Source organism: Pteropus medius, unplaced genomic scaffold, assembly GCF_902729225.1.
Source record: "Pteropus medius unplaced genomic scaffold, Ma_sr-lr_union100, whole genome shotgun sequence".
NCBI lineage: Eukaryota > Metazoa > Chordata > Mammalia > Chiroptera > Pteropodidae > Pteropus > Pteropus medius.
In genome coordinates this window covers 29,929,958-29,953,166 of record NW_024344378.1, presented here as the reverse complement: position 1 = coordinate 29,953,166, position 23,209 = coordinate 29,929,958, and the positions used below count along the sequence as shown (strand labels likewise).

At 38.4% G+C, this 23,209-nt stretch overlaps 1 protein-coding gene across 6 annotated transcripts in view; it reads right to left on the bottom strand.

The window, feature by feature from the left end:
- Positions 1–23,209, bottom strand: part of SGMS1 (sphingomyelin synthase 1) — a 256,609-nt gene that overhangs the window by 80,314 nt on the left and 153,086 nt on the right. For 4 of the 6 annotated variants that reach the window (XM_039871804.1, XM_039871805.1, XM_039871807.1 and 1 more), the window contains one exon: positions 21,313–21,393. The exons of 1 other annotated variant lie outside the window; for it this stretch is intronic. The gene's annotated coding sequence lies outside the window, so the exon portion shown is untranslated. Of the gene's footprint in view, positions 1–9,605; positions 10,114–21,312; positions 21,394–23,209 lie in introns of those variants that run through there. One more of the 6 variants, XM_039871809.1, reaches the window with a different exon arrangement.

Below are 23,209 nucleotides of genomic sequence, written 5' to 3'. Positions count from 1 at the left end.
GAGCTCACATTATACATAATGTGTTCAGCTGAACAGACACCAGCTGCATTAGCCCTGGGCCTGAGGGCTCACAGATCATCATTTCTGGTCTCCAATTTTGCTGTGCGTTATCACAGGGAATCGACCTGCTGGGAGGCAGTGGCAGAAGACTAGAGGACAGAGGGAATGGAGCAGCTTCCAGGAGCATTTCTCACCTCCCTCTTGGTTGACATCTCTAGATCTCCTTTGTGACTTCAGTGCCTATTTGCCCCATCTCCAATAGTAGGCTCCTCCAAAACACAGCTTCTTCTATTTGTGCCTCCATGCAGAGGCTGGCAATGACTTCCTGTGTGGCTAAGCTCTCTAGGTTTATCAATGTGCCCTGTTGGGCTCCCTGCTGCACCATCACCTGTGGAAGTAACTTCACTAAATTCCCTCTTTTTTACTACTCAGACTAACCAGTTATAATACAATAGACGCATACACATGTGCTGATAATTCACTCTAGCTATTCCCACAACCCGTCATGCTCCGCTACAGTCCAAAGTTTAAACTTGAAGAAACTTAGAATTTCCAATAATATATCTTCATTTGGCCCAAAAGAGCCAGCATTTAACTCCAGAAATGTTTTGGATTATATACAAATTCCTGGAAAATGGATTCGATGTCAACATATATTTTCTTGAAGGCTGAAAAGTCTTCCCCGAATGAGATGATGGAAATGTTCCGTACCTGCTTTGTCCAACATCGTAGCCACAGGTACACACAGCCGCTGAACACCTGAGTGTGGTAAGTGAGACTAGGAAATGGAATCTTCAATTTTATTAAATTTTAATGTAACTTAATTTTTACTTAATTTAAATATCTGCATGTGGCTAGTGGCTACTGTATTGGACAGCAAAGGTCTAGCGTATGGTCAACTCTATTGTGAGGGAAGACTTCTGCTACTGGTGGTGTTTTTGTGGACTTTGGTGAAGAATGGGTGGGTATACAGAGAAGCATAGAGTATTAGCCCTTTTATTCATTCTATCCACAGTTTAAAAATATAACAACACCCTAACCTACCTGACCCCTGCCCACACAGATACACAATTTACTCCGATAACCTGGTTAACAAATTTTCAGAAAATAAAAGTGCTTTGAGCACAGCAGCTTGAGAATGAAGAGGTGTGGAGGAAATGGTGGTGGTTGCGGAGAGGTACAGAGCCAGTAAGGGGAGGCACTCTCTGTGGAAAGAGATAACTTAGAATTCTTGCTTTGTTTTCCCTATTCTTCAACCCAGTGGAAATAATCCCCTGCTTAAGCCCCAGCGAACAGTCCCCATCCACTCCTTCTGCTCCTTCCAAGGGGATTCCCCTAGAGACCAACTGGGACAATGTGGTTCACAGAAGACAATCTTCTATCTATCCTGGCACTGCTAAACCTGTGAAAGGCATTCCCTTCTATCTAGATTCTGGGTTAGAAACATTTACTTTCACATCCCTGACATTTACATGGACTTAATCAAAGTAAATGACATCATGCACCTGACTCTTTTGAGAATTTTGCTTCTAGAAGTAAATGCTAAAGATTTAAACAGGTGACTCTCCCAGGTCGCTAGATTGATATTTATCAAACAATTGCTCAGCAGTACAAAATCACTATCCACAGTAAATAAGGCAAGAAACCATTTTGGTATGTTAATGGGAATAGAAGAATATTAAAAGGATAGTCTTATATGAATACAGTTTAAAAGTATCACAGTTTCTGAACTCAAAGTCCTAAAAGACTTGGGCGTATTATTCTGAGAACCAAAGAAAAGTATACTTCATAAATCTACAGGAATCTTGGAAATACAAAACCACAGTGAAAACTTCTACCATGAAATTTTGGTTATAAATTACTTTAATTGGGAACTTTTGTAGTTGTTTGGTAATTCATGCAATTTAAATGAGAATTATAGGATATGCTAACTAGCAAAGTAGGGATTAGTTAACCTTGTAATTGTAACTATGATAACGCATTCTAGTTTGCTTTACTCATGCTTACATGAGTCACTCACAGAACAGAACACATTATCGGCATGATTAAGCACTCAGTGACACTCATTTTTCTTCTCAATATTTTCTCAATACAAAAAAAAAAAAGATACTAGTATTTATGGTCATCACACTCTTATGCTGCAAGTCAAATAGAAAAGACAACACCGGGGAAGCCAGCTGGTCCTTGCAATGTACTATCACTTTGGTGGATCCTCACAGTCCAAGGCTGGCCTTATTCTTAGAAACTCCTAAACATGATAATCAGAAGATAGTGTATACTAACTATGCTCATGGTGATATTAAACTAAAAATACCCATTTAATACCTTGTTGTGAGAAATATAAACCATCATGTAGACTAGATGCTGCTATCTGCTGATCATGTGTTCCCAAAGGCATGATTACACAAGGATTCCAAATTATAATCAGAAGGATGCATAGTGGCATGGAACAGAAATATATTTTTTGGCTTCCTATGTGACTTCACCCTGCACTGTGAGGTTAAGGTGGGCTAAGCATTATTCAGTGACTAGAGCAAAGCCATACTCTAAGCCAGATTTGGAACCTAACAGCTCGGTGTTGAAGCCTACAGACAGCCCCACCACAGGGCTAAGATCCATGTGGAGACCTATTCACGCTACACTGCCTCCTGTAGGCCGGCCAAGTTGACCTCAAACTTGGTCTCTCACCCCAGTCTCCAAGTACCACTTTCTAAATTCCTCTTCAAACAAATTCCCTTTCAGGATAACATGTTAGTACCTTTAACCAAGTTATAATTCTGCCCTAGAAGCTATTTAATCTCGTTACTTATTTTGTCTATCTTTGCTGTAGTCCATTCATTATACATGCGTTTTATAGTTTCTTTTGGAGATCGAGCTTTTTTTCCAAGTCAGAAAGGGGAAGGGATCTTGAGTTGACCCTCATGTGGTACACACAAACCACACTTATGGTAGGGGCCAATAATTCCACAGTGAAATGAATGCTTTAGGAATTTTGGGGAAGGGGGAGGGACCATTTTAAAAAAAGGAAACCACACCCACGACCTATATTTAAAGAAGTATATTAAAGAATTCATTAAATGCCAAACTTACACTCTTTTAAAAATACAAGCTAATAGACCTATGACACGGGTTATCAGATATATTGTTCCACTGTACTTGGACATTTTAAATCTTTGTTCCCTCTATGTCTAAAATGTGTTTGGTCCTTTTGGTAACACTCTAATTACAAAATGCAAAGAAATCTATCTTTAGATCTGTTGATTTAGCACGAGTCTAGAATCTGGGATTTTAGTACAAAATACTGCAGAATTTCACAAAGCTGATGTCCGGGAGCCTTGCAAATACACAATCAGCCTCCGAACACTTTCAACAACACTTTTAGATGCTCATGGAATTTTCTAGTCTCATCCATACCTGAGAAATCAAAGTGACTGGGATATACCTAAAGTGGAGAAATCATCTATTGGGTCAAGAATTGTGATCACTGGCACCATCTAAAATTGTAATTTGTCTATTATCTCTTTTAGTTTATTATTAACTTGACTTTGGCTTGGCTTGAGTATCAAACTCTTGCCTTCTGATCCTATAGAAGTATGCAATTTTGTGTAACCAGTTCAGCATTCTCGTTAGAATCACTGAATTTTTGTCAATATTGCTTAACCAGCAACTCTGGGGCAGCCTGAGACTGTGACAGTGTGGAACATCACCTTCTACTTCTGTACAATCAAGAGAGTTGAGTAAGCTTGAAGGTTAGGTTAATGAAGGCTTCAAAGCACTAACAGGGCTTAGTCTGTTATAAATTTCTCGAAGTATGTTTTGATCACCAAGTCATTTCCATTCTACATGCCACTTAGGCGGTGGCTGCTGCACTTCACACCTTGGAGCTGCCACCATTCCAGTGGTGTGAAGCAGCCATGAATTCTCCCCACTGCTCCAAGAGGAAAGTTTTCCAGAAGCCCACAGAGAGGCAAGCTGCTGGGGGTAGGGGTACCAACACCTGCTCCACTTGAGGACCCAAGGCACGTGTTTACATGTGATTTAAACAACTCAGTGCAAATGCAGTAGGTACCTTGAGAAAGAAAATTAAGAGTAATCCTTTTTAAAGAAAATCACTAACTTCAATTCTTAACCTGAATAAGAGTCTCTTCCTGAGGCAGAGAACTTTTCATTGTTGGTCTCTCTCACTGCTACATTCTTGGAAGATGAACAGAGCTGCAAAATGTTCTGCCTTTACAAAGTAGACAGTGAGGGGTTGTACATACTCGGGGATTTTCCATCCAAGCCCTACCACAAAAACATCACACTCTAAAGTTAAATACATTAACTTTGAATTGCTCTGATGGGTATGCTACATGCCACTTGCTATGTAGGTTACCACAGCAACAGGAAAAGTGGGATTTGTGCATGGTGTCCAGACTCCCAGTTCCACAGGTGATAAATGAGTGGAGGTGATGGGAAGAATGATCACATGAAAGCTTTGCTTCATCTTCTGGGGCGAGGCTGCGAGGGTAGAGGAACTCACTAAGACTGCAAAGTTGACACATCTGCTCATACATTGGCTGAGTGTGTTGCTTACGTATGTCTTAAGGCATTGGAAAATATATTAAGAGACCATAATATTAAGCATAGGATGAAAAAATAAAGCAAATTACACTGCTTAAGAACAAACATTACAAGGTTTTATAGTGGAGCAATTCACAAACATAGAGGTTATATTCTTGTCCAGTTCCACACTAATATAAAGTACAGGACTCTTGTTTTCCATGCAATTCATTCCCCCTCCAACAGGTGTCTCTCAGCCTAGCGCATATTATGGTCCCTCCCTACAAAGCCAAAGTTACACTTCCAAAGACATTTACCTCTCTTAAACTCTGAAGACAAGAAGCCTGTTTGTTTTTCATCTTTTGACTAGTAACAAATCTAATTTCTTTATTCATCCTCTTTCCAAATCTTGCATTTTAATAAGCACCACTCAATCTCATTACCCACCCCCCCAAAAAAGAAACTTAATTTAAAAAACAATATTTTACAACTATGCCCAAGGACTGTGCTACAAGATTTTTATACACACTGTGTTTATTCCTCCAAACTCTGTGAAATAGGGATTAGGTTTTCATGGATAAAGAAACTTGCCCCAAATCACATGAACAGGTTAAATCAGTAGGGCTGAGATTCAAGCACAGGCTCATCTTACTCTCAAACCACTGTAGCACATTCCTCCAGGGAATGGAACGAATGAGATTTTACTGTGCTGCTGCTGATAAAGTGTATATACTGTGTACATCTGCAGACTTCAGAACACATTAACTCTCAAAAGCCTTTCAAAATATACTCTTAAAGTGACTTTGTGGTATTGCAGAAGCAAAGATTAGTATTCACATTTCACAAATAGAAAACCATATCGAAGAGTTAGGCCGGGGTTTCTGAACCTCAGCACTACTGACATTTGTACAGCATAATTCTTTGTCGTGAGGGCTGTCCTATGTACTGCAGGATGTTAACAGCGACCCTGGCCTCTACCCACTAAATGTCAGTGGCACACCTCCCTACCCCAATTGTGTCAATCAAAAATGTATGGACATTACCAAATGTCCCCTGAAGAGGAGAACCACTGAGCTAAGCTAATTGCCTAAGATCATATAAGTAGTTAAAGACTGTACTTTTATCAGGAAAGAACTCTTCTAAATCCCAGTTTAGTGGAGAGTCCTCTTACACCAAGCTACATCTCCTTAAGAGAAAGCACTTGTTAGAGTGGGTGAAATGTACAAAATTCAGAATGTGACCTGTGCTATTTCACTTCACTTTGTGAGTACTGTCTCTCGGCTTTTACACTAAGGTATACATCCCCAGAGTCTTCAACTACGGTTCAAACAGTTTCTAGACCCTCTCCAAAACATGATTACCCCATTCCAGACACACATTTAAACACAAACCCAGAAATGTGCACAAGATTGCCCATCAAGAAGTAAAAGCAGGAGCAAAGACAAAAGACTAACATCTAACACATACAATTTACCATCAAGCTCTGTTTTTAAGCACTTAACATGAGTTAGCTTATTTAATCCTTCAACGTATTCAACAGCCTATGAGGTGGTATGAAGAGACAGAGGCACAGAGCACTCAAATAACGTGCCCAAGGTCAGGCTCCAAAGTCCCTGTTCTTAACCGCTGCCTACAGTGCTTCAAAGAACTATGAGGTTATCAACTTTTTGGTTCTAAATACTCTTATCTCTACTAATGTGTGAAGATTTTTCCCCAGCTGTATCAAATGTACCTTGCTCAAGTCTGACATCATCCTACTGATCATCCCTCACTGGGTATGAAAAGATGCAAACCCACTTATCTATTGCTGTCCAACCCACTTTCCAACTTGAGTAAAGAACACAAAGCACTTTGTTAAATGTTTTGCTGAGGCAGACACGTCATGTCTATAGCAATGTTGATGTACCTGTCCAGTAACTATCAGAAAAGAAATGAGGTCAGTTGGAGATGAGTGATGCTAGATACTGATCATTACCATATTTTCTAAGTGATCTCCATCCATCTTTTCAAAAATGTGATTTACAATTCTGCTAGACATAAATTCTGAATCTAAAGTTTCTGGTTTTGAAAATTAGGTACACTTCTTCCTCTCCAAGATTTCCCCAAGATTATCCCCAAGTGGTTTTACCATCGCACTGGCATGTTCTTTCAACATCCTCAAGAACTCAAGGCACTCTCGAAGCAGCTAGGATTTAGAGAAGTTTAAGGAGGAGGCCACAGCATCTCTGTTTTGCCTGAGAAGGTCGGTGGGTGGGTGTTCTGTGTCAAATAGATGGTGAGAATGATAAGGTGGGGGTGTGAGCAATACCTGACCCTGGAATAGATGCTGTAGTCCAAGGTCTTCAAAGAAGGTGGCATTGTTTGATTTTATTATGATGCCCCCCCACGCCCCTAACAGATGATCCAGCAGATGGACTCTCTCAGAACTGGCTGCCTCTGCTGGGACACATGGAGACTTTTCAACTTCCATCTAACAAGAAAAGCTTTAGCGCTCACAGACTGTGCCTTTCATGACCTCAGCATTCTAAACAAGCAGATTCAACATTAACCGAAGTCCTAACAGAAACTTAAAATCCTTTTACACAGCACAGGAAATACTGCAGGTGTGCATTCACACACAGAGAATTCAACTACTGGAAGTCCATGGACCAAGCTGCTTGATTTTACAATTAGAGAATACCTGAGTTGCACTTTTCACAGAGCAAGAAGAATATGCACGTCTAGAACTAAGAGAGCTTCGGGGAAAAAAAGGAGGAGAAAGTCACCCCAAATCAGCAAATATGAGGCGGCCATATTGACAGGCTCATCAAGAACAAGGCTTACTTAGTTAATATTTGAAAACCATAAGCTTCCAGAGTAAATGCATTATTCCTTGAAATTTGATATTTTGGCACTGGGGCTTTTAAAATCACTTAAAAATCTGCTTTTAACCAAGAAACTCCTCTGGATTATTTTACACAGAAAAATCAACACTACTTTGTTAGAAGCAATTGGAGCCACATGGGAAATATTACAAACCTTAAATGCTAACGTCTAGTGTAAATTAAATTAACTAGCTGTGAAATTTGGAGATTATGTAACCTTGCTGAGACTGTTTCTTCAACTATAAAACAGAGATAATAATACCTCTACCTCTCAGCATTATTGTGAAAATTAAATGAGGTAGTGGGTACAAAGAATCTCAGTGCCTGATAAAAGGAGGCTCTTAAATGTTGGCTTCTATTACAATTATTAGGGTGAAACTTGAATCAAAATCCAAATTTAATTATGCCTTTAGATTTTAGACATCTTAGAGATATAATATTTTCCCATTCTTACCACATGAGGGGGCTTTCCAATTACCCCAGTAGACTTAAGGTCATTTCTCTCAACATCATTGGGTGTTTCTCAAAAAAAAACAAAAAACAAAAAACAAAAAAAAAAAAACAGGGCAGGGAGGGGGATTCCAAGTTGTTACCTATCACAGAGGCACCTAAACAATTAAACTCAGAGCACCTGAACTTAACAATTAGCCTACAAGCTTGGAAACAGTGTTACTAGTTCAACATGTAACTAATTAAATGGTCTAGCAAATTATTTTTAATTATTCCATTTAGAAGTGATTTCTTTCTAGAGAAGTTTCCTTCACAGACCTAAAAAAGTTAGCTGCAAAAAACTTTACTCTTTATGTTACAGAGCCTGTCTACTGCATTAGTCTATATCTTCAGAAATGAAGAAAGTATGATACTGTTCCTAAGTTCATAACTTAGATATTTATTACGTCCAAAGTTGGTTTACAATTTTCCTATCATCCTTTATGCTACCAAGATGTCTTCAGCCTGACTTTCCAGAACAGTGTTTCTGATGGTGATATGTGTCTCTTGCACTGTGTCTTTGTCTTTAGTAAAACTGCAACAATCACTAGATTCTGCTTCTCCTGTTCCCCACCTCCCCCAACCTCTTGCAAGAAAATAATTTACTTGCACCATACAAATCTCTATGCACTCCTAATTTCTTATTCAAAAAGCAGGTTTTTTAAAAGAAGCTCACTGACTTCTACATAAATTTAAATGATAACTCAATAGGCTTAAGAGTGGAATGGGAATAGACCTGAGGTGTCCCAGTTCTCACAGTGGTACAACTTAAGAAACAACTACAGATAGCAAACACGAATAGGAAAAAATAAAACTAAAAAAAGCAAGTACTGTGTATTCTTCTCAGTGTATTTATTTCCACAAATTCCACAAGAGCGATTACCTGACCACAATAAATAGAAAGCATGGCTGTGGAGAAAATGCTCATTCCAAAACATGAGGAGCACGTGCTTCCTTCTGGCACTGAGCACACATCTCACTCCTAACCAACCAAAGAAGTTGGCTAAAACTGGGGTCCCCAACCCTCCAGCCCAGACTGGTACGGGTCCGTGGCCTGTTAGGAACTGGGTGGCACAGCAGGTGAGCAGCAGGAGAGCAAGCAAAGCTTCACCTGTATTTGCAGCCGGTCCCCAGCACTAGCATCACCGCCTCAGCTCCACTTCAGATCATCAGGCATTAGATTTTCATAAGAGCAAAGGTCCCTGGTGCCAAAAAGGTTGGGGTCCACTGGACTAAAGAATCTTTTGTTTTGTACAGGGACTGGAGTTTGAGAAAGTGAGTATTTCCCTAAAACTTAGTAACAAACGGTAAAGACAATCCCACTCCCTCAAAAACCTCCATTAGCACAGTTTATAATCCCAAACTGAAACCACCGCCTGATCCTTGGCTTTCAAAAGCACCCCAGAAAATTTAGAGCGTTTGTTGATGTAGCTTCCCTACATCCTGTCCCACTGTTTCAGCAACTACACTGTGAGCATGCTCAGGTGTAAGCAGCTCCTGCTCATTTTATCACCAAAGCGAGATCCAGTACAAACTAAGATTCCCTTTACTTCGCCCTAGTAGAGGGAATGGCAACGATTGCATTTGTTTAAGGCAAGAAAGGCTGTTTCACCTCGCTTTTAACCAGGTCCCACCGTCTGTCAGTGCTACAACGCCTGCCCCAGACATCATTTTAATGAACCGCTGCATCCCAGACACAGCAACACTTACGGTCTCTCCGCGCCAGAGGCAGTCTCCGGGAAAGTTCCTGGGGCACTAAGTTTGCGCGCGGCCTCCGCGCGCCCAGGTGCGTGCTGCCTGTCCCTGCACGAGAAGCGATGCGAAGGCGGTCGCGGTCGGCGGCCCGCGCGCGGCCCCCGGCCCCTGCTCCCGGGCACGCTCGCGCCTCTGCGGTTCCCCGCCGCCCCTCTCGCGCCGGCTGCGGGGCTGGGTGCAAGGACAGCCGTGCTCCAGAGCCCAGCGCCTGGAGGGCGGGCTGGCAGACCGGCAGGCCGGCAGGCGGGTTCTCTCCGAGGGGACAGCTGTGAGCAGAGACGCGGAGCCCAACCCCAGAGGCTCCAGCAGGAAGACCGCGAGTGTAGCAGGGCAGCAGAGGTTTTTGGAATGCAGGGTGTGGCCCTCTAACACAGCAAAAAAGAAATGAGTCACCCAGTGCAATCCTAACCAATAAGCATGTTCACTGTCGGTTAAGGCGGAACTTTGCTTTCTTGATTTATAGCAGGCTTAGGAGCCTTTTACTGCTTTTTTTTTTTTTTTTAACTAAGCCTTTAACAACTTCAAGAAAATGGTATATGGCCTTTTAAAAACACTTATAAAGCAAGGATTAATCTTGTTATGATAGATACTTGAACAATGGATGTACGTTAATTTCTATTCTTTAGTAGAAAAGTTCTTGAATTAGGAGCGATCCTGGATATAATGAGGATGAGATCAGGTGTCAAAGCCGATTTGGATCAGATCCCTGACACTGTATATGACCTAGGGTAGGTTAATAATATGCAGTGAGGTGGATAAAATGCTCACCTAATAGAGTTTGCTGGACAGATATTATGTAGTAATACATGCAAAGCATTTGGCACAGTGCTTGACATAGAGTAGGTACTTAATGCCAAGTCTTGCCCTTTGAGTTCATCAGAATCTCCCAAACTGTGGACAAACTGGCCCATAGTTTTTCTATTATCCTTTTCAATGTTAAAATATCACAAGAATTTTAGAGCTGAAATAGTTCATTGGTATTGAATGGTTTGAGTCCCTTATTTAAGCAGTAAGTAAGTAAAAAAGTAAACAAACAAACAAACAAACCCTGAAGGTTTTGGTTTAGGATTCTTGGATTTTGATGTTCTTATTATACAAGAGAAATTTTATTAGTAGCAGAACAAAGTGCTTAAAATTGAAATGATTTCATTTATGCCACAATTAAACCAACTTTTAAAAAAGTAAGAGGAATTTTGGAAATACTCATTATATCTGGGACATTGTGCCCTAAACATTATTTTGGAATAAAAATATTTAACAGTCACTTTAAGTAATTGGAAATTGGCAAATTACAGATCATACAATTGCTAGGTCCTGAGGTATAGTTAAGAAATAAGTTGATTACTAGTGAGTGTAGGGAGTTTTTACAGAGGAAGAATTTTTTAAGTTACAAATAAAACCTTCTTGACTTTGGAGAAGATCTCTTGAGTTCAACTTTCTCATACTTGTTTAGAACCAGTCATTCTATAGGCCAGGACTTCTTCAAAATACTCGATAGCCAAAGATAAGATCTACCATGAGATCAAGGGCCTTTTCTAAAATGCTATTTTCTCCAAACCAGCATGGAAGAAAGAACTCTACCAGGAGTCAAGAGCTCCTGTCCTAATACCAGCTCTGCCAATTAAGTGACCAGGTGTGTGGAGCTAAATAAAATGCTTCATCTCTCTCTGAAGATCTCTAAGAGTTCTTCTACTTGGAAGACCAAGTTATGGTCAAAAAGGGCGTATGCTAAGGTACAGCATAAGGAATATAGTCAAAATCATAATAACTGTATGGTGCAAGATGGGTACTAGACTTATCGGGGTGATCACTTCGTTAGGTATGTAAATGTCTAATCACTATATTATACACCTGGATATAATATAATATAGAATGTCAACTATAACTGAAAATAAATTTAAAGAAACTAATCTAAAAAAGATTTTAAAATAAAATTTAAAAAAAGAAGGCAACTTTGAGTGGTGAACAAAGAATGCAATATACAAATAATATTTTACAGAATTGTACACTTGAAATCTATATAATTTTATTAACCATTGTCACCCCAATAAATTTAATTTAAAAAGGCAGGTGCAAGATAAGCCTATCACCTAACATTTATTCTTAGGAATAGGCATAAGTTGGTCTTATCTCCTAGATGATAAAGCTAATAAATCTCTCTGGCTCTCACATTCCTCGTAAAGGTAATCTTATTGTCCTGGATACTTTAAGTTAAATTCTAGAATCCTCTGAGCTCTGTCCCTCTCTTGACAATTCGCAATCAACAAGTATGATGACAGCTTCCTAGTGTCTTTCATATCTGTACCGTTTTTCTCATTCCTGGTCCAGGCATTCATCCCTTCATGCCAGAGTCACTGAGGCTGTGTCTCCTAACTGTTGTTCCAGCTGCCAGATGCCTCACTCTGTGCTCCCGAGACATCATTACCATCACATGATAAATATCAAAGTCCAGCATGCCATCATGTCATGAACCTTTTCTCTTTCTAGCAGTTAAAACAACTATAGTTTTACAGTAGAGATCAAAAGGAACACATCCGCTTCATAGGTAACTTTCCTCAAACATTCGTGTGAATGAATATGTATTTTTAAGCACATAAATTTTCTCCTTATGAAAGTATTACAAACAATTATATTGGCCAAACTGACAATACGTTGGCTGTTACACCAAGAACAGCAGCTGTTTTATATGACTATACATACATATATAAAACCTATGTGTATATGAGCAACTCAGTAAACTTCATAATACTGCAGCCTGAAAAATGCAATCTTATGAGTGTATGCAGACATATATAGATACACTAAGATACATGAAAGAGGAAGAGAAAGCTAGCACATACAGGAGAGGCAATCTAGTTTATTTCTAGTGTGTAGGATCCAGTCAAGCTTAAAATTCAGAGTGAGTGCTCTGTTCAGGAAGAAGGAAGCCTTCATAAAGATGTTCACCTGCAATCATAACTCAAAGCACTTATGAGATTTTTACAATAATCCTTATGTATTGGAAATAAAAATACAATTACCAACATTGTTAGAACATTCTCATAATAGAAAAAAGGTCATTGTTTCTAGGATGTCTTTGTTGCCTAGAGTTAAAATGCAAAGTCAAGATTGACATTCCAGTTTTTAAAAAGTGACCATTAGCCTATGGGCCCAACGTCATGATGCCCAGTCATTTAAAAGCTGGCCTCCACCTCTCCAAGCCCCATTTTCCACTAAAAAAACCCTCGGCCAAATAACCCCCCTGGTCCACTTGTTGTTCTCCTAAAGCAGTGGGCACATTACCACCCACCGCCACACTTGGGCCCACACCATGCCCTCTGACTAATGATCTTCCCATACTCTCACTAGTTATCACCTTCCAGTGGGGGACCTACTCGCACGCTTGCTTTTCCTGGATCCTCAATGGCTGAAGCCCCGGGAAATTCTCCTGTCGTCCAAATGCCTACAGACCTTATTCTTTACACTGCCATCTCAAAATTGACTTACAGAACTTTAGTGTCTTCCTTCTTTTTGAGATCCCTTACTTTTCTTTCTCACCAGATGACAAAAGTCCTTCTGAGGCAGAGACTGTGTGTCAGAGGCCTTGTATCGCCCAGGACCTAGTAGATTCTGAATAAATAGTCATTGTTGATATAATGATGTTTAAGTTATATAACAGTCACAAAGGAGAAAGGAAAACTTTCCTTTTGGCTGCCGACACATCAAGAATAAACAAATATTATAACTGTTCAAACCAGTTGGCAAGCAGAACGCAAACGGCAGACGTGTTTTTTTGCTCTTTGCGACACGTTCTAACAATACAGAATGCCACTACTGAGAAAGAAAATCTGATACTTCCTAAAGGGAAGTCGAGTTTACAACAGTGATGTCACATAAAATCTCAATTCCCCAAACAATAACCCACTGAAGAGGAAAGAGGCATTAAGTCATTCTATCTTCCTTTACAAGTAAAGAACACAAACATATGTATTTAATAATCATGCCAAAGTGCAAAACTCTCTTTAAATAGAAACATCTCTCTCAATGCTCATGGTATAGCTACCAACTGAGTATGTAGTATAGCCACCTGTTTACCTACAAGTGCTCCTAACCACAAATGGTAGCAGTTCTTCAAGGCAACTCTAATAACTAGAACCATCTCAAATATCTATTCGTTTATAAGGTTTAATATCAAAAGTTATATGACATTTGCATTAGAGCAAGACTGTCAAAAGAGTCGTTATACACACACACACACACACACACACACAGTCACTAGTGTCCTTTAATTAGTCTAACACGTTTCTGCTTTTATGAGATGAGAATAATGCTACCACTGTTCTCAAAAAGCTATGTCGTGTATCAGCTACCCTACTATGCAATTATATTTATTATAATTGCCCATGACAAAGACACTGACTTCTTAAATATTCCAAGTATAAACAATCAAATGACTTAGCACTCTTTAACGTGCAGGTAACATAAATGGCACTTGGAGCAAGGTGGGATGTATTAACTCTAAATAATCTGCAACAGGAAAGTAATAGCTGGGCTTTAGGATCAGCTCAAAATGAACTCCACCAGGACAAGATAGAATGTTTACTTCTACAGTTTAGCTTTGTTCTCCTTTCCTGAAATCTGCCTTCTTCCACTTAACTCCCAGCTCTGCCACTAAGAGGGACAATTCCATAGTTATAATTTTAAAAATTCTCGAGGAAAACTCACACCGGTCTAGTTTGGGGCGCCAGGCATCCACCTCAGTGGCCAAGGTCCCGTGTTTGGCCAATCTACGCTAGAACTACCTAGTTGAATAGTCAGGAACAATAGAGTTCTCCAGAAGGTGAGTTTATTTTCCAGAAGTGGGAAGGAAGGCTCATTTGTCTGCCCGAAAAGTACCACCACCTATCAAGAAATTCTACTTTATGTCTGATGTGAAAGCTTATCTAAGCAGTCCTTAACCTGGTGATAAATTACATTTTAAAAGTTCACTTTCGGAGTCTGAAGTTAATGAACTCTTATGTGGCACTTGCAATGCATTTCACAAGAGACAAAATGTAGAGACTGGCTACTCTGCCCATTCTTTAAAGACCTCTTTAACTCATAATTTATCGGAAGTATGTGTTAATTATATTTCTAATACTATAACTCAAATCTCATTCATAACATTGTTCCTCTAGGAAATGTATTTGAAATTTCACCTAGAACAAGAAAAGATGCTGCTCAATTTAATTCACGGAGCTTCCATTGTTAACAGATTATTTTATATCTAATCTGTGAACAAAACAACAAAACAGCAGGTGTTAATGACTGCACTGAACCCATAAGGAAACTGGGAGTCAAAAAGGTTTTGATGCCCAAGGTCAATTGTCAAGATGAGTCAAAGTCAGCTTCAAAGCCATGTGTTTTTGACTCCAAAGTGGAGACTACTATGTGTGATACAGCAGCCAGATTGAGCAGACTGAGAACTAATGTTTCAGACTCTATGTAATTATCAGGATTTCCTTGCAAAAAAGAGAAGGGACTAGTGGACAATTACAATCAATAGCCAGACATTAACGTTGGTACTTCTCTGTAGCAGAACAAAAGAAAATATTTCTCTGGGTAAATCTTAAACTATACTGATACTTGCACTTTAAATAAAGATCATCCAAACCTCAAGGTACTATAAATAGTATCTTCATAAAAATATATCTTTTGCCCTGTTGAAAAAGGAGGGCACTATCTATTAAAACATCTAAGGTGTTTTAAGAAGAAATTAAAATTGCAGCAATAACTGACTAATGTGACTCAGTTCTGCCAATATAAATGCAATGAATGCATTTAACATCATTAACTGTATTTTACACTAAAAAAAAAAAACTTTTTGGTTATGCACTATTTAATAAATACAAGAGAATATATTTAACATATTTGTAGAAAAAATAATATTAATATCAACAATTAATATTATTGTTGAACCCACCACCTAACCTAAAAAGCAAACCATTGCCAATAAACCATGGCAGCTCCCTGAGTACTTCCTGAGTCTGATGACCAATTCTTTCTGTGCATGTCAGACCAAAAAATGTCAGTCCTTGGTCCAAGATGCTTTAATAATAAATTAACCTAGTGTTTTTTGAAATCAAAGTGGAAAGATGTTTAGAAGTAACAAGATAGAAAATAGCTGAATTCAATCATAAAGGAAAGGAACAGCTAATTCCATATTGTCTTAACCCAGAAACTACTAGTCAGACCTCGAGGAGCTTTTGGTTTCACTCAGGGTCCACAGGAGTAGTCACTAGGAACATAAAACTAAGTTAGATCTCCTTAATATCTCTCAGATTATTAGACACGTGACCTGATACAAGACAGGCCAACTTGAAATTATTCCAAATTGAAATAAGGTATTACTAAGCCAAGACAAACCGGTTCTTCCATGAAGAGCCTTAACACACCATAAAAAGGAAAAGGAAAGGAGCTTGTTGACTAATAACTACGAACTCCACTTCATATATCATGAAAAAAAAAAGAACTAAGAACTTGCGGAAGGAAAAAAATCAAAGAAACCAGTCAATAATTTACTAAGAGCTTAATTTTATTACAATAACATGGTAGTAATTTATATTATGGGGATAAAATTTAAGGTAAGTCATCTGTGAAGTTAGAGTTTACAATATATATCAAAAGAAAAGACATATACACTAAACTAACAAATGAGTCAGTATAAATTGTTTCACTAAAAATACAAATTGAGAATAAAGAAGTCTAACGTATATTACAAACTAAATGGCACAGTAAATACATGCTAAGGAGGAGAGAGAAAAGGAAAGATAAGCTTAACTAACGGAAAGCAATGACACTTAAAGAACATCTTAAGGATGGCATATAACAAAGTAAGGACACCTACATGAACACAGCTGACCAATGATCAAAATGACATTCTCCTTTAGCACTCAATTGTCTGCCTTGTTTTATAGCTACTGGAATATACAGCATCCAACCACATTATACTTCAAGATTCTTGAAAGCTGGATCCAGCGGCTTGCATTATTTTAAACCTCCAGACATCCAGACTTTGTTATGAGACATGTTCTATAAATCTCTGAATTAAAAAAAAAAAAAGTCAACACGATAAACCCTAAAAACCTTACGTGAGAACCTCTGATGAAGGTTCACCTCTCCAATGAGAGAGAGACTACAGTGCAACTGCTGTAATATATGAGTTCAAGCTAAATTGTGATGCAGTAACAAACAGAACCAACATTTTGGAGGCTAACAACCTTGAAGAAACGTTTATTTCTGGCTCCTGTTTGGTTCCTTGTAGGTGAGCTATGCTGGCTTCTATATCCTCTTCACCCTGGGACCAAGGCAGAACGAGCACCCCTAACTGGGACATGTTGGTCTCATGGCAAAGAGAAAAAAGAGATGGCCGAAACCAGGCCATGTCTATTGAAGCTTCTCCTCAGAAATAGCATGTGTCATTGTTGTTCACATGTCATTAGCCAAACTAAGTCCTATGGCCAAGGCAGCCTTAAGGGTAAACCCTCAGTGGGGTGAGAAAGCATAACCCTTCCACAGAAATGGAAGCTTTGACAAGAAGAAACAATACATGTTTGACAATAATATAATCTACTGCAAAGGGAATGGAAAATGGCTACAGAAATTCTTTCTTCCCTTCAGTAATGATAAAAGAAAGTGTCCTACTATAAAAAGCAGTTCCTCTGTTTCTATGGTACTTTATGCTGTTTTCATAATCTTGTAAATGCTGTCTTATTGTATCCTCACAACCCATCCAGTGAAGTCCCAGGACTTGCCCAAGGCCCCAGCAGCACCTGAACTAGAACTCCACATGTGGTGCTCTCTCCTTTGAGGCCTCCCTTTTACTTGCAAAATGGAAATAATCCAAGATCCCTCCTAAGAAGGTTTTTGAGAGGTTAGGTACAATGATGCACACACAAGCACTTAGTAACTATAAGGTTGTATTATTAAATTGTGATACTTGTCATCTAACCCAAATCTTCTCTAAATTATCTTTATATTTTAAGCATAAATAATTAGTTTAAGTGTAGAAAATACATTTACTAACGTTGTTTCCTTCTCTACTCTCACAGTTTTTTCTATAGACATACTCTTCCTGACTTCTATTACCTGTTCACTCTCTGGTTGATTTATTAAGAGTCTCAAAAAGTTTTGGAAAGCAGAACTATTAATAATATCTCTTTCTCCTCAAAAGAAGGGACATTAAGGAAAATTAAAGATACTCAGAATCTTCATTTGAAGTATGATACAGATTCCAATACGGCTCCCAACTGAGAATGAATAAAGAGCTTAGCATCAAAGCTCTTCTTCTACCTCCACCAGCCCTAGCAAGCACTACTCCCCTTTCTCTTTGCAATCTATTAAACTACAATTCTAGCCTTTCCCCAGAATGGGATAGTCCTTCCCCAACTCTGACCCTTTGTTCAAACTGTTTCTTCTACCTAGTGTTCCCTAAGCACTGCTTCAACTCTGTTCAAATATCCTGCACAAATTATTCAATATGTGTACCTCAATTCATGTACAAAGATGTTCATCATAGTGCACTTTATAAGAAAGAAAAGTTGAGAACAACCAAAATGCCCACTAATAGGGATCTGGTCATATACATTATGAGTCACATATACATGGAATGTTATATAACACCACCAAAAATGATGCAGATATATATTTATCGATGTATCATGATCTTGGTATACTTCAATCAAATCATGTTTCAAAATGATATTCATAACAAGCTAATTTACAGAGAAAAGAATGTGTATCTAATCTAGGCATAAAAGGAATATGGTGAAATATTTTTTAAAAATAATAATAAAAACAATGGTATCTCTAGGTAGTGATAATATTGATGAGTTTTCTACTCTTAATAATTTTCACATTTTTAAAGTTCTTTCCAATTAGCATTCTTAGTTTTCATAATCATCTAAAAAAGAAATTTAATTAAAAAGAATTAATCATTAAGTACCTAATTCAAATGTCATCTGTTCCTAAAACCATCCTTTACCTAGCCCACTCTTGCCATGTAGATAATTCTTCTCTCCCGCCTGTTTCCTGAGTATTTAATATATCTCTTATAACATCAACCACATTTGTTTTGAAACTATAGCTTTCTATGTTCAGGCTTGATTATCAACTCCCAAAATGGAGTAAGCCTATCTTATCCCAAAATGGAGTAAGCCTATCTTATCCCAAAATGGAGTAAGCCTATCTTATTTGCACTGGAATTCACCATCATAACCCAAGACTCCCAAGTATCCAGCAAACTTCTGAGTGTGTTGATTTGAATATAATGCAAGGTTACAAAATTTACATATTTGAAGGCTACACACCTAGCAGCTCTCTAATCAAAAATTTATCTGTACTGGGGATGTTCAGAAATAGTACAGGGTCCATCCTCTGAGGAGAGAAAATATAAATCAGAATATTTTATCTGCAGCGAAATTTCTCTGTTAATTATTACCCCCTTGTTTGCTGTCAAAGTTTAACTAAAGATACCCTTATTCAACTTAAAACAGAGGTCACTGTTTCCTAATCCAGAGGCAAGTCTCTCAGATTTCTATCCATGAGCTTCTGGACAAAAATTACTTTGCAATAATCCAAGTCCATCCTTGACTCTGTAGGAACTATAAATACCTATTGTGTAAGGATGAAATACGGAAAATGTTTTAAGATTACGTAAGTCTGATTCAGGGAACTGACACAAACGAATGTTTTGAAATATCCAAGGCAATTTTTTAAGGTTTAATAAAGAATGCGTTTTAAAATTAGGTGGGTGAGATTTAAAATATAACAACCACCACAACCTGAGCTGTTACTTAGCAATTTCAGGCTTCAATTGTTCCCTTCTAAAGGGCAAGTTAGAAAACTGAAGAGACTGCTTCTAGAAGAAACATTGAGATATCTGATCTATTTTCCTTTTTTCCCTCCATTTTATTGGCTAAGATTCTGATCAAACCCATATGAATTTTAAACTGTCCAGGTTTTCTTTTGTTTTATTTTGTTTCCTCTCTAGAGACAATTCGCTGTCATTAAAACTTAATTTCCGATCAAAAGCAAAGCTACATGCTGTAATTCCTCGCAGTGCCACTACTTGAGGAAATGAAAACACAAAAGAGTGTACAGGAAAGGGAAAGAAGAGAGCTCAGAAGGGAGCGAACAGTCTGACATATCTCCAAGCATTGTCACTCAACAGCCAGAAGAGTTGAGAGTTGCCAGGGGCCAGTTACAACTTGAGAACTCCAGTCACACTTAAGAAAATTGGTTTAAATCCTAAACTGATTTCAGCACTTATCTTCAATTCCAGAAGCTATATGAAGATGACAACCTGGGTTGATAAGCAAGGATTCAAAACCAAACCTGGCTTTATCAACCCAACCAAAGTCTTACCAGCAGGGCTGAGACAGATCATTGAAGAACTGTGACTTAGAAATGTCTTCACAACAGGAAACCTATAATTGGTGGTGTGCTGGAGTCCACTAGAGTCAACTGTCATATTCTCAGGATTTTTGGCAAGTCAGTTTTCAAATACAGCCATCATTAAAAGTTAAATTGTACAAACATACAATTAAAATAAATTATATAAAAACAAAGATACTAAATACTCAAAACCCATCACTTTCTGTTTACTATTATCTATGCTCTTGATATTATTTACAACTATTTTATCTGGCTGGTAGTAAATTATATAGTGGTGTGCACATTACCTCCCAACTCTGCTTATGAAGACTTTTTTGGTAGTCTGAAATCAGCCATGGTGGGAGTATTTACACCACAGAAACTGGCAAACACTATAACCCCTTTCTTCCTGTAGGGCCAGCTCTTAACTCACCACTACCTGATTATAGCTAAGGAAGTTGAGCTGGTTAATCATCTGAGTCAAACTAAAGCTTGTAAATTATAAATCATGATACAAACACAAGGAAGGAAAGTACCTACTTCTATGGTAGTCCTGTAATGTACCAGTCAGAGCACAAAGTACTATCCACACAGTCTTTCATTTCATGAGAGGTCTATCAAATCCAATATACGGATGAGTCAACTGATGTTCAGAGGTTGAGTAACTACTAAAAGCACAAGGGTACTAGTGAGGCCTACAAATGTCTGACTCAAAGATACATTATCTTTCTACTAGGCTATTCCACCTACTAAGGTTATCATCATCATAATGAAACCAAAATCAACCACATATAACTAACTATGTGATAACTGTGTGTAAAAAATGACACAAAGAGGGATATAGAGAAGGTATAGACAAAGAACTCAGTTTTATTCATATTCACCAAGTTTATTCATATCTACCTCCAAAAAGCACCCACAGAATGTGAGTAAGAAATGGGGCCCACGGGAGCAATGGGACCCAGAATATCTGTATTTGAGAAGGGTTAATCCAAGTTTAATATACTCTTTTATTCCTTTAAATACTTATGCCCTAGCCACCAAACTGATGTACACAACTTACAATAAAACACCTTCCCAAGAAAGAATGATTTCCAAAATGTTAGCCTAATTTTTTTGAAGTATTTATGTATTAACTTTTTAAAGTTTTCCTCCGTTAGACTTTTAAGTTATTTAATTGTGCTATTTTCTTACCATGGTTTCTTATATAAAAAAATAAATTCACCTGGTAGTCAAAAGAATTCCAAAGGGTTAACAAAATTTTACTTACTGATTATTTTAAAAAATTCTTGTCATCTTGGCTTCCTATAAGTTACTGGCTTCTCCCATTGTTCTAGTACATTTCCATCACCTGTCATGAGGAGAAAGAATCTGATTAGTTATATGCCTCATACAGACCATTTCTTTGGGTCTATGTTAGTCTTTTCCTTTCTTTATACCCAAGACAGAGAAAAATACAAGTCATCTCTTCCTTTCTCCCCAAAATCAAGAAGGAAGGAGAGAATAAAAAACATAGATCACCCCAAGAGGAAAAAAAAAATCTGAAAAGCAATATTTCCACTGTTGAGGTTTGGGGTAGAAAACCCTTATAATACCCACCATTACATTTTCAGGAAGAGATTTTTAGTCTATTTCCTGGGAGGTAACAGTATTACACTAACCCAATTTCTCTGTCTCCTCCCCAGCCCTTTCCTTCCTTCTTCTCAAACGTGACTGATTAATTTGCCAAGGAAGACTAGAAAAATCACTGGCTAGTCACTGCACTGAGCTAGTGTCAAGGGCCTCCCTCCAGTTCTAACACCTGGAACCAGTTGATTTCCACATAGCAAACAGGACAATGGCTGTCTGCTTCCGAGAGGGCCAGCCAGCTCCCTGTTCCAACTTCTCTCCAGCTGTTACTGGATGACTAGGTTAGGAGTGCTAGGGTCCAGTTCATGTTTTAGTTTCAGAGAAGGAAGTAACTGACACTTCTGAGTTCTCTAATTCTGCTTTGTCAGTAATTAAGCTACTATCTACGTTGATTCCTATCTGAATCCTTGCTCTATATCTCGAATTGTTTAAAACTTATAGGATAGGGAAGGTGAATAATCAGGCAATATAAACCACAGAAGGACAATACATAGATAAAACCTTGATTTCAAGTCCTACTACTTACTAGTCACATGGTCTTGGGAAAAATCCATTCATCTTTTCCCAGCCTTGATTTCTGCATTTCTGAAAGAGGATCAAATGCCCTCTACTATATTATGTGGTTGCGAGGATTAAATAAGGTGAAAGATATAATCTGCCAAAGTCAAGCATGCTTTGGTCCAACAAGGATATTATCACAGCACCAGGGAAACCCAGCACCCAATGACCAGACTTGCTACCTTCTTCACATGTCTAATTCAAACATTGGAGATTCATATAATTCATGGAATAATGAAATACGCACAGCAATGTGCCTTCCTTTTTCCAAGAGGAAGCCATTCAGAATGATATTTCACTTTTGTTTTTTAATTTCACAACATTACAGGGTCTACAACCTTGGAACAGGAAGTTCTCTTTTCTTTCCCTTCACAGAGATCACTAAATGAAAATACCCCCATTTCTACCAGGCAGAATGCAACTATCACTCATTTCATATGAAGAACATATGACTCCAAGTAGCCAACACTTATAAAATAGAGACCTGTTAACCTTCCTCGCCTGAAACTCCAGTGTTAAGTCACTCAGTGACATGAACGATTATTGCAAAATGGCTCCATACATTGGTACCATGTGAGACAGTGTCACCTCAGTTATAGAATATACAGAAACCTCGTTATCCAAACCATTAGGGTGTGTGGGTGTGTGTGTGTGTGTGTGTGTGTGTGTGGTGAGTGATAAAGCAGGGAGAGAATGAAACAAGCACCACATAAATCCAGAGAGCTTCCTAGTAACGAAAAACTTGCCAACATCAATAAAGATAGCAGGGAAGGACTGTAGAGTCAAAGATTTGTAGATTATACCCAACACTGAGAGAAACATGCTCACTGGCTAGCTATAGCTCTACATGCCTGGTCGCTTGGCATGGAAGCCTTTTAAAATGATGGGAAATGCAGGTTTGTTATAGGTTTCAAGTAAATAAGCTTGAACTCCACCTCTACTATTTAATAGCAGTGTGGTCTTTACCAGGTAATGTAATC